The sequence below is a fragment of the Bombina bombina genome, chromosome 7, assembly GCF_027579735.1.
Source record: "Bombina bombina isolate aBomBom1 chromosome 7, aBomBom1.pri, whole genome shotgun sequence".
Taxonomy (NCBI): domain Eukaryota; kingdom Metazoa; phylum Chordata; class Amphibia; order Anura; family Bombinatoridae; genus Bombina; species Bombina bombina.
The window spans coordinates 428,159,805-428,172,860 of record NC_069505.1 but is presented as its reverse complement, the minus strand read 5'-3'; the positions used below and the strand labels follow the sequence as shown (position 1 = coordinate 428,172,860).

General features: G+C 44.8%; 1 protein-coding gene across 2 annotated transcripts in view; it reads right to left on the bottom strand.

Annotated features, from left to right (window-relative positions):
- SUN2 (Sad1 and UNC84 domain containing 2) overlaps nucleotides 1–13,056 on the bottom strand; it is a 143,257-nt gene that overhangs the window by 31,400 nt on the left and 98,801 nt on the right. The gene's annotated exons all lie outside the window — the stretch shown is intronic.

The following is a 13,056-nucleotide window of genomic DNA, read 5'->3' as shown; positions in this document are numbered from 1 at the left end:
GAAGGACCAACTAATCTGCATGAAAAACAAGGTAAGGCATCACACTGCAAAAGCAAGAAGAAACAAAACTTTCCAAGATATCAATCGAATGCATCGGCTCAAACAGAGCCTGCTGCAAAACTTTAAGAACAAGATAAGGGCTCCAAGGAGAAGCAACTGGTTAAAATGCAGTCCTGATTCTGACCAAGGCCTGACCCAAGACTGAACATCTGGTAGAACTGCCAGACGATTGTGCAGAAATCTGACCCTTCAGAGAGCTGACTGACAAACCTTTCTCCAGGTCTTACCTGAAGAAAAGACACAAGTCTAAGTACGCCTTCTGCTTCAAGAGAAACCCTTTGATTCACACCAATAAAAAAAGGTATTTACGCCATACCATATGGTAAATCCTACGAGTAACAGACTTACGAGCCTGAAGCATAGTATCAATGACCTTCTCAGAAAGCCACGCCAAGCCAAAAAAAGGGCATTACATTTTCAAGCAGACAGCTTCAGAGAATCCAGATTTGGGAAGAGGAAAGGACCCTGCAGTAGAAGGTCCTTCCTCAGAGGAAGCTTCCAAGGTGAAAGACATGACGTCTTCACCAGATCCGCAAATCAGATCCTGCAAGGCCAGACAGGAGCTATTATAATCACAGATGCCAACGGAGGAAAAAGGAATAATAAACTGAACATCCAAGGCACAGCAAGAGTAGTGATCAGAATGGTCTATGGATCTCTGTATCTAGACCCGTTCCTTGAAAACTTGGCGAATAGACGAGACGCCAACAGATCCAACTCTGGAACCTTCGAAAGAGAATACTTTTGAAAGAACGGCCCACTTTGGATGAAAAGTCTACCTGCTCAGAAAATCTGCTTCCCAGTAGACCACCCCTGGAATGAGGATGGCAGATAAGAGACAATAAGATACTTCCATAGCCAAGGAACACCATGATACACCACTGAGGAATGTTGTTCGATTGATCTGATAAACCGGACCAAACTCAGAAGAGGCCAAACTATCCAAGCATTGAAGATTGCCTTCAACACTTGAATTATAGGGAAGACTCCCTCTGATCCAAAGTCCCTGAGCTCTAAGGATCCCCAAATAGATCGCCAGTCCGAAAGGCTGGCGTCCATAATCACAATCTCCCAAGAAGGTCTCAGGAATCATGAGCCCTGGGACAGGAGTTCCTGAGAGAGCCACCAGGACATGGAATCTCTCATCCGCCTGTCTAAAAATCTCCTCAGATAGAAGTCCTAATGGTCTTCTTCCAAGATTGAGCATGCTAAAATCGTCCCCAGAAAAAGTACCCTGGTACTGGCACCAAAAAGCCAGATTCACCTTCCACTCATGAGAGTGGAGACTCAACAACATAGAACCCGTTATTGGATCTTGCTACTGAAAAGAAGGTACCTGGACCAAGATATCGTCCAGGTAATGAGCCACCGCAATATTTAGAGATCTGGCCAAAGCCAGAAGAGCTCCTCGAACTTTTGTAAAGATTTGAATGACAGAGACTAGGCCTAAAGGTAGGCCACAAATTGAAAGTGTTGTCCAAAAAAGCAAACCTCGGTATTGGAAATGTTCCCTGTGGATAGAAGCATGAATATGTGCATCCTTCAGGTCGAAGGAGGTCATGAACTGACCCTCCTGAACCAAAGGAACATAGAACTGAAAGTCTCTATTTTAAAAGACGGAACCTTGAGAAAACGGCTTCATTCATTACTTTTGGGAATTAAGAACCTGGCCACCAGGAGGAGGCAGACACACCCCAGCCAAAGGCTTAAATACCTCACCCACTCCCCTCATCCCCCAGTCATTCTGCAGAGGGAACAAGGAACAGTAGGAGAAATATCAAGGTATAAATGGTGCCAGAAGATAAATTAATTTTAGGTCCGCCCACCGGATTTACGGGCAGGAGCTTTGGACTCTCCTCCCCACAATAGAAATAAAATTATTAGGTAAGCATAATTTATGTTTTCCATCTAAAGGGGAGGAGAGTCCACAGCTTAATTTATTACTTTTGGGAAACATATACCCAAGCTTTAGAGGACACTGAATGAAACCAGGAGGGTTAAAAGGCGGACCCTAATCTGAGGGCACCACAGCCTGTAAAACCTTTCTCCCAAAAACAGCTTCCGCAGAAGCAAAAACATAAAATTTTTAAAACTTTGTAAAAGTCTGTAAGAAGGACCAGGTAGCCGCCTTACAAATCTGCTCCATAGAGGCCTCATCCTTGAAGGCCCAAGACTAAGCCACAGCTCTAGTTGAATGAGCCGTGATCCTCTGAGGAGGCTTATGTCTTGCTGTCTCATAGGCCAAGCGAATCAAGCTCCTCAACCAAACAGACAAAGAAGTAGAAGAGGCCCTCTGCCCCTTGCTCTTCCCGGAATACACCACAAAAAGAGATGTAGACTGTCTGAAATCCTTCGTAGCCTGAAGATAGAACTTTAAGGCCCGGACCACATCCAGATTAGGAAGTAACCTCTCCTTAGAAGAAGGATCAGGACACAAAGAAGGAACAATTATTCCCTGATTGATGTTACGATTGGACACCACCCTGGGAAGAAACCCCAAACCGGTGCGAAGAACAACCTTATCTGAATGAAAGACCAGATAAGGAGGCTCGAATTGCAAAGCAGCCAGCTCAGAAACTCTGTGTGCCGATGCAATGGCCAACAGAAAGAGAACCTTCCAGAACAGAATCTTAATGTCAATAGAATGCATAGGGTCAAACGGAACCCTCTGCAATACCTTAAGGACCAAGTTTAAGCTCCATGGGGGAGCAGACTGCCTAAAGACAGGTCTGATTCTAGACAGAGCCTGAACAAAATATTGAATGTCAGGAAGCTCAGTGAGTCTCCTGTGCAACAAGACTGATAAAGCCGAAATCTGTCCCTTTAAGAAACTGGCGGGAAGACCCTTCTCCAAACCTTCTTGGAGAAAAGATAGAATCCTGGCTTTCTTGCCTGAACTAGAGTGTCAATCACACTTTCAGAAAAACCTCTCTTGGCTAAGACTAAGTGTTCAATTTCCACGCAGTCAGCCTCAGAGAAATGAGATTTTGATGTTGAAAGGGACCCTGTTCCAGCAGATCCCTGCGAAAGGGTAACCTCCATGGTGGAGGATGACATCCCCACCAGACCCGCAAACCATGACCTCCGCGACCACGAAGGAGAAATCAGGATGGCCAAAGCTCGTTCCTGCAAGGTAGAAGTGGCAACGGTGGAAACATGTAAGCTAGGCTGAATCCCCAAGGCACCACTAAGGCATCTATCAGCTCTGCCTGGGGATCCGCCCACTCCAAAATCAGAGACACCTCCCTCATTGCTAGGGAGCTCCTCATTCCCCCCTGGTGGTTGATGTAAGCCACCGAAGTAATGTTGTCGGCCTAGAATCTGAGGAAGCCGGATGACCCCAGAGGAGGCCACACCCTCAGAGCATTGTAGATTGCTTGAAGTTCCAGAATATTTATCGGAAGGAGAGACTCCTCCCGGGTTCATTTTTCTTGCGCCAATCTGGCAGCCCAAACAGCTTCCCATCCTGCCAGACTCGTGTCCGTGGTCACAATCTCCCAGGACGGTTTCAGGAAGGATGTCCCCAGGGGAAGATGCTCCAGACGGATCCACCAAAATAGGGAGTCCCTGGTCCGAGCATCCATGGATATCCGCTGTGATAGATCTGAATGATCGCCGTTCCACTGTCTCAACATGCACAATTGAAGAGGTCTGAGATGGAACCTGGCAAAAGGGATGACGTCTATGCTTGAAACCATGAGCCCGATCATCTCCATACACCGAAGGGCTTGAGTAAGACTGAAGGGCAAGACAGGTGGACGCAATCTTCCTGCGTTGTTTATCTGTGAGAAATATTTTCATGGACATAGTCTATTATCGTGCCCAGGAACTCCCCCTGTTGCTGGGAACCAGGGAACTCTTTCCTGAGATGATCTTCCAACCGTGAGATTGGAGCAATAAAAGAAGAGCCCTCGAATGACCTTCTGTGAGGCTGAACAACGGCGTCTGGACTAGGATGTTGTCCAAATAGGGCGCCACGGGGGCGGAGCTGGCCGGCAGCAGAGATGGCCGCATGATCAGGGAGCTCTGCGCAAACAATATTCAAGTTAACCCTTTTTACATTAAGAATCCAAAAAAAAAAATAACTACATGGAAGGGTGACACTGCAGGAGGGAACCCCGAGAACACTGCAAGCAATCATCTGGGAAACTGAACGATTTGTGCTGAGTGGAGCAGCTACATCGGTGCTGATCGCCACACACTGAGGCGCCATTTTGGATTGCTAACACAGTCAGCAAGATTGCCCGTTGAAACTAAAGACGACTTCTAAACCCTGAGCTTATGTTGTAATATACTGTCTGCTGAGTGCCGCAGCGCTTGCTAACATGAATGCACAAATAACCTTTGCTGCGGTAAGGGATCTGCTGGAAGATCATGCACGGGGGCTATGTGAGAGACTGGACACTTTGCTATACACGATCCGATCGGCACGTATGCGTGGTAATGAGTTTGAGGGGGACCATCAGGGAGTAAAGAAATCACAGAATACTGAAGCATCCCCGGCCCTCCAAGAGAACCCTTCTTTATTGCCACCTTCGGGCACGAGCCCCAGGGCAGAGATTCTATCGTGTGGGATGTATTTGCCCCTGCCAACTAAGTATATAGGTGCAACTAAGAATCACGGGGCAGATCATATGAAGAGGCAAGCACCGCACTGTGACCCGAGGCCAGCACACTCTCAAGAACCCATGCTACCACAACCTACCGCTCCACTACAGAGGGTTCATGTGAGTACACAACAGAACTCAGTACTAGGGTGGGGTACTGTGCACTTGTCTCGACAGGGTTGGGAGGAAAGCTGGCGTACTCTGCTCATATATCAAGCTGCAGAGGTGTGCTGTCACTTCTCACGTGGCCCCTGGGCCGGCATTGGGTGAAAGTGATGACCTATTCACAGTGACAGACCTGCATTAGCAGAAGGCCACATGGCCAAGATAACTTGCTGGACTCTCAAGTGACTTTATTACAGATAGCACCGAGGAACCTGCATCCATGAAGACCAACATCTAAAAATGTGGGGATTTATACCGTGTTATTGTTAAGTTTTTCCCCTACAATCATAAGTGAAGGCTCTTTGGGCCTTCATTCATAATCGAACTTTCTGATAATTATCAAAAATAATAAGTTAACTGTTATCTATGTTCTTATAAAAGTTCAATATAAATGTTGAGATATGGTAGTAGTGGCACCTGAGCTCTATTTTGGTAAATTACTGTTTTTCATTTACAGAGAAACTCTGATGCCCCTTTTGCATTTTTTGATTGTGAATGTATCTTTAACTCAAAGTTTGTCTCTACCACATGACATGTTACTTACATAAGCGTAAAGTAAGCTTATTGCATGATGATTTTACCAGCATATGATGAGGACTTTCTGAACTCCTGGAAGATGTCTTCAGTTGGATTTAGTTGCCAGGTCCCATGAGGGTATCTCTATTTTATAGAGGATACTAGAGTGCTTAATTCTTATAAAAAGAGGCATTGATGAAGGGTGACATTCTGTCATAATTTACACCTTACTGATGTATAGATGTACTAGACTAGTGTCCTGTATCATTGTTCTGGAGATGTTGCCCTTCATTTCTTTTGATTGCTGTATCTGCTTGTTGCCTTAAGAAATATATATATATAAAAATATATATATATATATATATATATATATATATATATATATATATATATATATATATATATATATATATTTGACAACTGAAGGCTGCGCTGTTCCCGGCCTACCCTCCGCCCCCCCCCACACCATTCCTGTGCGGTTAGGGTTGAATCCTTTCCTCCGCACAACTTTTTGACAGAGTATAGTAGTCTCTGTCCAACCGCAGAGTCATGCTCCAGTTTTTCCCTGCATTTCTGTAGCATGGCTCTCGGGGTTCCAATACAGGAAACTCAAGTTCATTTACGATTTCCTGCTCCTCTGAAGTGTACCCATGATAATAGTTTTTAGCAATGTTTATGTTCCTTTAACTGCTCAGTGTTAATGGTTTATTTGGATACGAATAATAATTGTGGATTGTTTTGCACCTCACCTGTAATAACTGTTGATCTATAGAGTTACATTGGTGCCCTCTTTATACTTCACTGTTTTGGTATAGTGTGTTCATTCCATAATCTGTATTTATCCGACTTACACTGAAGCTGCAATTTTCACTATTATCTCCATCAACATGTCCTCAACCGCTTTATTCAATTTCTGGGCCCTCGATTGGTCCTGTTTGTCTGAGGGCTAAGCGAACCTATAAGATTCAAAACTGAGGTGCCCAAAATGCCATGTCATGTCAGTATAACGTATGTTGTGAAGTGTAACCTGTTGATGAGACTGTTGTATTTATGCTATTTTAACCTCAATAAAATAAAAATTAAAAAAAAAAAAAAAAAAAAATAGGGCGCCACAACAATGCCCCTAGATTTGGCCACTTCAAGAAGCGCCTCCAGAACCTTTGTGAAGACTCTCGGGGCCGTCGTCAGGCCAAAGGGAAGGGCCACAAATGAAGTGTTGGTCCAGAAACGCAAATTTTAGGAACTTGAAGTAGTCCATGTGAATTGGAACATGAAGGTAAGCATCCTTCAAGTCTATTGTCGTCATGAACTGCCCCTCTTGAACTAGGGGCAGAATAGATGAACGATGGAACAGCCAGAAACTTGTTTAAACACTTTAGGTCCAGAATTGTGTGGAACGTGCCCTCCTTCTTCTGAACCACAAAAAGATTTGAATAGTAAACTAGACCCCTTTCTGCTTGGGGTACTGGTACAATAACACCTAGAGAGGAGAGATCCCTTATACATACTAGAAAGGCCGCTCTCTTTTCCGGTCTTGAAGACAGGTTTGGCAGGAGGAATCTGGGACCTGAATCCTATCCTGTAACCCTGGGCAACAACCTCCAGAACCCAAGGGTCAAGAACGTCCTGCAACCAGGCTTTGGAGAAGAGAGACAATCTGCCCCCAACTTGGCCCAGGGACTGCCCCTACAAACAAAACAATTCTGTGGCACTTGTTGACGGACACTACACCCAACTCTTTTCCTGTCTAGTCTCCACTCTCTCCTAGAAGCTGATGAGCGTTATCGAGTGAGTCCAGACTCTCTGATATGGGTAATTCTATATTTATCATAGACATATTCCTGTCGTGAAGCCAGACTCTCAACCCACTGCTCTATCCTCTCAGTTTATGCATTATCCAGTAAAACCATACATTTGTAAAATCTTCCCTGGTCCCCTGAATGTTGGCCGCTATCTCTGACATGGTGTATATGTGAGCTATCATATCTAGCACCTCAGCCCAAGTTGGCGCCCCTGACTTCCAATGTGTTGCTAAATATCAATCTATTTTATTGTCAAATGTATAAAAAAATATGCAATTCCTCCTTCAGAGTTTGACTCTGAAGACAAACACCACACCACACCCGTACATACGACTGGAGGTCCGTAGCAGGAAAAAGGCTAAATCTTTAAGTATTTATATCCCTTTGTAAAGGAACCACTGAGCCCTAAAATAGATAGGATAGGATTGTACAGGGATTAAAATGTGGAGAATACCCCTCTGATATCCTGTCCCCACACACCATAAGCCTGGTCCAATTGTAGATTACACCGGCAATGGAAGCAGCAAAATCCCCTATAGCTGCTCAGCCGCAATATATCCCACACTGGTGGATATAAACAATAAATATACATACTCCTGAGGGAAGCAGGTCCCACTAGGTCCCTGATATCCCAGTCCTTCCGTCTTGAAAACTTATAAATAAGAAAGGACTTACCCTCCAGGGTTATCATAAATGTTGAAAAGTAAGCAAGGACCACCTCGCCGTCTTCCAACTGCTAAAAGCCACCATTACTCTTATTAAAAGAGATTGACATGGACACAGCATAGCCCAATCCTTGCTTGCAGGGAAAAGTACCCAAAAAAAGGATTAAATCTTTTCAGACACCTCCTGACAACAGAGGCAAAAAACAGAATTTATGTTTACCTGATAAATTACTTTCTCCAACGGTGTGTCCGGTCCACGGCGTCATCCTTACTTGTGGGATATTCTCCTCCCCAACAGGAAATGGCAAAGAGCCCAGCAAAGCTGGTCACATGATCCCTCCTAGGCTCCGCCTTCCCCAGTCATTCGACCGACGTAAAGGAGGAATATTTGCATAGGAGAAACCATATGATACCGTGGTGACTGTAGTTAAAGAAAATAAATCATCAGACCTGATTAAAAAAACCAGGGCGGGCCGTGGACCGGACACACCGTTGGAGAAAGTAATTTATCAGGTAAACATAAATTCTGTTTTCTCCAACATAGGTGTGTCCGGTCCACGGCGTCATCCTTACTTGTGGGAACCAATACCAAAGCTTTAGGACACGGATGAAGGGAGGGAGCAAATCAGGTCACCTAGATGGAAGGCACCACGGCTTGCAAAACCTTTCTCCCAAAAATAGCCTCAGAAGAAGCAAAAGTATCAAACTTGTAAAATTTAGTAAAAGTGTGCAGTGAAGACCAAGTCGCTGCCTTACATATCTGATCAACAGAAGCCTCGTTCTTGAAGGCCCATGTGGAAGCCACAGCCCTAGTGGAATGAGCTGTGATTCTTTCAGGAGGCTGCCGTCCGGCAGTCTCATAAGCCAATCTGATGATGCTTTTAATCCAAAAAGAGAGAGAGGTAGAAGTTGCTTTTTGACCTCTCCTTTTACCAGAATAAACAACAAACAAGGAAGATGTTTGTCTAAAATCCTTTGTAGCATCTAAATAGAATTTTAGAGCACGAACAACATCCAAATTGTGCAACAAACGTTCCTTCTTTGAAACTGGATTCGGACACAAAGAAGGCACGACTATCTCCTGGTTAATGTTTTTGTTAGAAACAACTTTCGGAAGAAAACCAGGTTTAGTACGTAAAACCACCTTATCTGCATGGAACACCAGATAAGGAGGAGAACACTGCAGAGCAGATAATTCTGAAACTCTTCTAGCAGAAGAAATTGCAACCAAAAACAAAACTTTCCAAGATAATAACTTAATATCAACGGAATGTAAGGGTTCAAACGGAACCCCCTGAAGAACTGAAAGAACTAAATTGAGACTCCAAGGAGGAGTCAAAGGTTTGTAAACAGGCTTGATTCTAACCAGAGCCTCAACAAAGGCTTGAACATCTGGCACAGCTGCCAGCTTTTTGTGAAGTAACACAGACAAGGCAGAAATCTGTCCCTTCAAGGAACTAGCAGATAATCCTTTCTCCAAACCTTCTTGAAGAAAGGATAGAATCTTAGGAATTTTTACCTTGTCCCAAGGGAAACCTTTAGATTCACACCAACAGATATATTTTTTCCATATTTTGTGGTAAATTTTTCTAGTTACAGGCTTTCTGGCCTGAACAAGAGTATCAATGACAGAATCTGAGAACCCTCGCTTTGATAAGATCAAGCGTTCAATCTCCAAGCAGTCAGTTGGAGTGAGAACAGATTCGGATGTTCGAACGGACCTTGAACAAGAAGGTCTCGTCTCCAAGGTAGCTTCCATGGTGGAGCCGATGACATATTCACCAGGTCTGCATACCAAGTCCTGCGTGGCCACGCAGGAGCTATCAAGATCACCGATGCTCTCTCCTGATTGATCCTGGCTACCAGCCTGGGGATGAGAGGAAACGGCGGGAATACATAAGCTAGTTTGAAGGTCCAAGGTGCTACTAGTGCATCTACTAGAGTCGCCTTGGGATCCCTGGATCTGGACCCGTAGCAAGGAACCTTGAAGTTCTGACGAGAGGCCATCAGATCCATGTCTGGAATGCCCCACAATTGAGTAATTTGGGCAAAGATTTCCGGATGGAGTTCCCACTCCCCCGGATGAAATGTCTGACGACTCAGAAAATCCGCTTCCCAATTTTCCACTCCTGGGATGTGGATTGCAGACAAGTGGCAGGAGTGAGTCTCCACCCATTGAATGATTTTGGTCACTTCTTCCATCGCCAGGGAACTCCTTGTTCCCCCCTGATGGTTGATGTACGCAACAGTCGTCATGTTGTCTGATTGAAACCGTATGAACTTGGCCTTTGCTAGCTGAGGCCAAGCCTTGAGAGCATTGAGTATCGCTCTCAGTTCCAGAATATTTATCGGTAGAAGAGATTCTTCCCGAGACAAAAGACCCTGAGCTTTCAGGGGTCCCCAGACCGCGCCCCAGCCCACCAGACTGGCGTCGGTCGTGACAATGACCCACTCTGGTCTGCGGAAGCTCATCCCCTGTGACAGGTTGTCCAGTGACAGCCACCAACGGAGTGAATCTCTGGTCCTCTGATTTACTTGTATCGTCGGAGACAAGTCTGTATAGTCCCCATTCCACTGACTGAGCATGCACAGTTGTAATGGTCTTAGATGAATGCGCGCAAAAGGAACTATGTCCATTGCCGCTACCATCAAACCTATTACTTCCATGCACTGCGCTATGGAAGGAAGAGGAACAGAATGAAGTATTTGACAAGAGTTTAGAAGTTTTGATTTTCTGGCCTCTGTCAGAAAAATCCTCATTTCTAAGGAGTCTATTATTGTTCCCAAGAAGGGAACCCTTGTTGACGGAGATAGAGAACTTTTTTCTACGTTCACTTTCCACCCGTGAGATCTGAGAAAGGCCAGGACAATGTCCGTGTGAGCCTTTGCTTGAGGAAGGGACGACGCTTGAATCAGAATGTCGTCCAAGTAAGGTACTACTGCAATGCCCCTTGGTCTTAGCACCGCTAGAAGGGACCCTAGTACCTTTGTGAAAATCCTTGGAGCAGTGGCTAATCCGAACGGAAGTGCCACAAACTGGTAATGCTTGTCCAGGAATGCGAACCTTAGGAACCGATGATGTTCCTTGTGGATAGGAATATGTAGATACGCATCCTTTAAATCCACCGTGGTCATGAATTGACCTTCCTGGATGGAAGGAAGAATTGTTCGAATGGTTTCCATTTTGAACGATGGAACCTTGAGAAACTTGTTTAGGATCTTGAGATCTAAGATTGGTCTGAATACAATTGAGACCTGTGGAACCTCCCCCTTGGGGGAAGCCCCTTGAATTCCAGAAGATAACCTTGGGAGACTATTTCTAGTGCCCAAGGATCCAGAACATCTCTTGCCCAAGCCTGAGCGAAGAGAGAGAGTCTGCCCCCCACCAGATCCGGTCCCGGATCGGGGGCCAACATCTCATGCTGTCTTGGTAGCAGAGGCAGGTTTCTTGGCCTGCTTTCCTTTGTTCCAGCCTTGTATTGGTCTCCAGGCTGGCTTGGCTTGAGAAGTATTACCCTCTTGCTTAGAGGACGTAGCACTTGGGGCTGGTCCGTTTCTGCGAAAGGGACGAAAATTAGGTTTATTTTTGGCCTTGAAAGACCTATCCTGAGGAAGGGCGTGGCCCTTGCCCCCAGTGATATCAGAGATAATCTCTTTCAAGTCAGGGCCAAACAGCGTTTTCCCCTTGAAAGGAATGTTAAGCAATTTGTTCTTGGAAGACGCATCCGCTGACCAAGATTTTAACCAAAGCGCTCTGCGCGCCACAATAGCAAAACCAGAATTTTTCGCCGCTAACCTAGCCAATTGCAAAGTGGCGTCTAGGGTGAAAGAATTAGCCAATTTGAGAGCACGAATTCTGTCCATAATCTCCTCATAAGAAGAAGAATTATTATTGAGCGCCTTTTCTAGCTCATCGAACCAGAAACACGCGGCTGTAGTGACAGGAACAATGCATGAAATTGGTTGTAGAAGGTAACCTTGCTGAACAAACATCTTTTTAAGCAAACCTTCTAATTTTTTATCCATAGGATCTTTGAAAGCACAACTATCTTCTATGGGTATAGTGGTGCGTTTGTTTAGAGTAGAAACCGCCCCCTCGACCTTGGGGACTGTCTGCCATAAGTCCTTTCTGGGGTCGACCATAGGAAACAATTTTTTAAATATGGGGGGAGGGACGAAAGGTATACCGGGCCTTTCCCATTCTTTATTTACAATGTCCGCCACCCGCTTGGGTATAGGAAAAGCTTCGGGGGGCCCCGGGACCTCTAGGAACTTGTCCATTTTACATAGTTTCTCTGGAATGACCAAATTCTCACAATCATCCAGAGTGGATAACACCTCCTTAAGCAGAGCGCGGAGATGTTCCAATTTAAATTTAAATGTAATCACATCAGGTTCAGCTTGTTGAGAAATTTTCCCTGAATCTGAAATTTCTCCCTCAGACAAAACCTCCCTGGCCCCCTCAGACTGGTGTAGGGGCCCTTCAGAACCAATATCATCAGCGTCCTCATGCTCTTCAGTATTTTCTAAAACAGAGCAGTCATGCTTTCGCTGATAAGTGGGCATTTTGGCTAAAATGTTTTTGATAGAATTATCCATTACAGCCGTTAATTGTTGCATAGTAAGGAGTATTGGCGCGCTAGATGTACTAGGGGCCTCCTGTGTGGGCAAGACTGGTGTAGACGAAGGAGGGGATGATGCAGTACCATGCTTACTCCCCTCACTTGAGGAATCATCTTGGGCATCATTTTCTCTAAATTTTGTGTCACATAAATCACATCTATTTAAATGAGAAGGAACCTTGGCTTCCCCACATTCAGAACACAGTCTATCTGGTAGTTCAGACATGTTAAACAGGCAAAAACTTGATAACAAAGTACAAAAAACGTTTTAAAATAAACCGTTACTGTCACTTTAAATTTTAAACTGAACACACTTTATTACTGCAATTGCGAAAAAGTATGAAGGAATTGTTCAAAATTCACCAAAATTTCACCACAGTGTCTTAAAGCCTTAAAAGTATTGCACACCAAATTTGGAAGCTTTAACCCTTAAAATAACGGAACCGGAGCCGTTTTTATATTTAACCCCTTTACAGTCCCTGGTATCTGCTTTGCTGAGACCCAACCAAGCCCAAAGGGGAATACGATACCAAATGACGCCTTCAGAAAGTCTTTTCTATGTATCAGAGCTCCTCACACATGCATCTGCATGTCATGCTTCTCAAAAACAAGTGCGCAA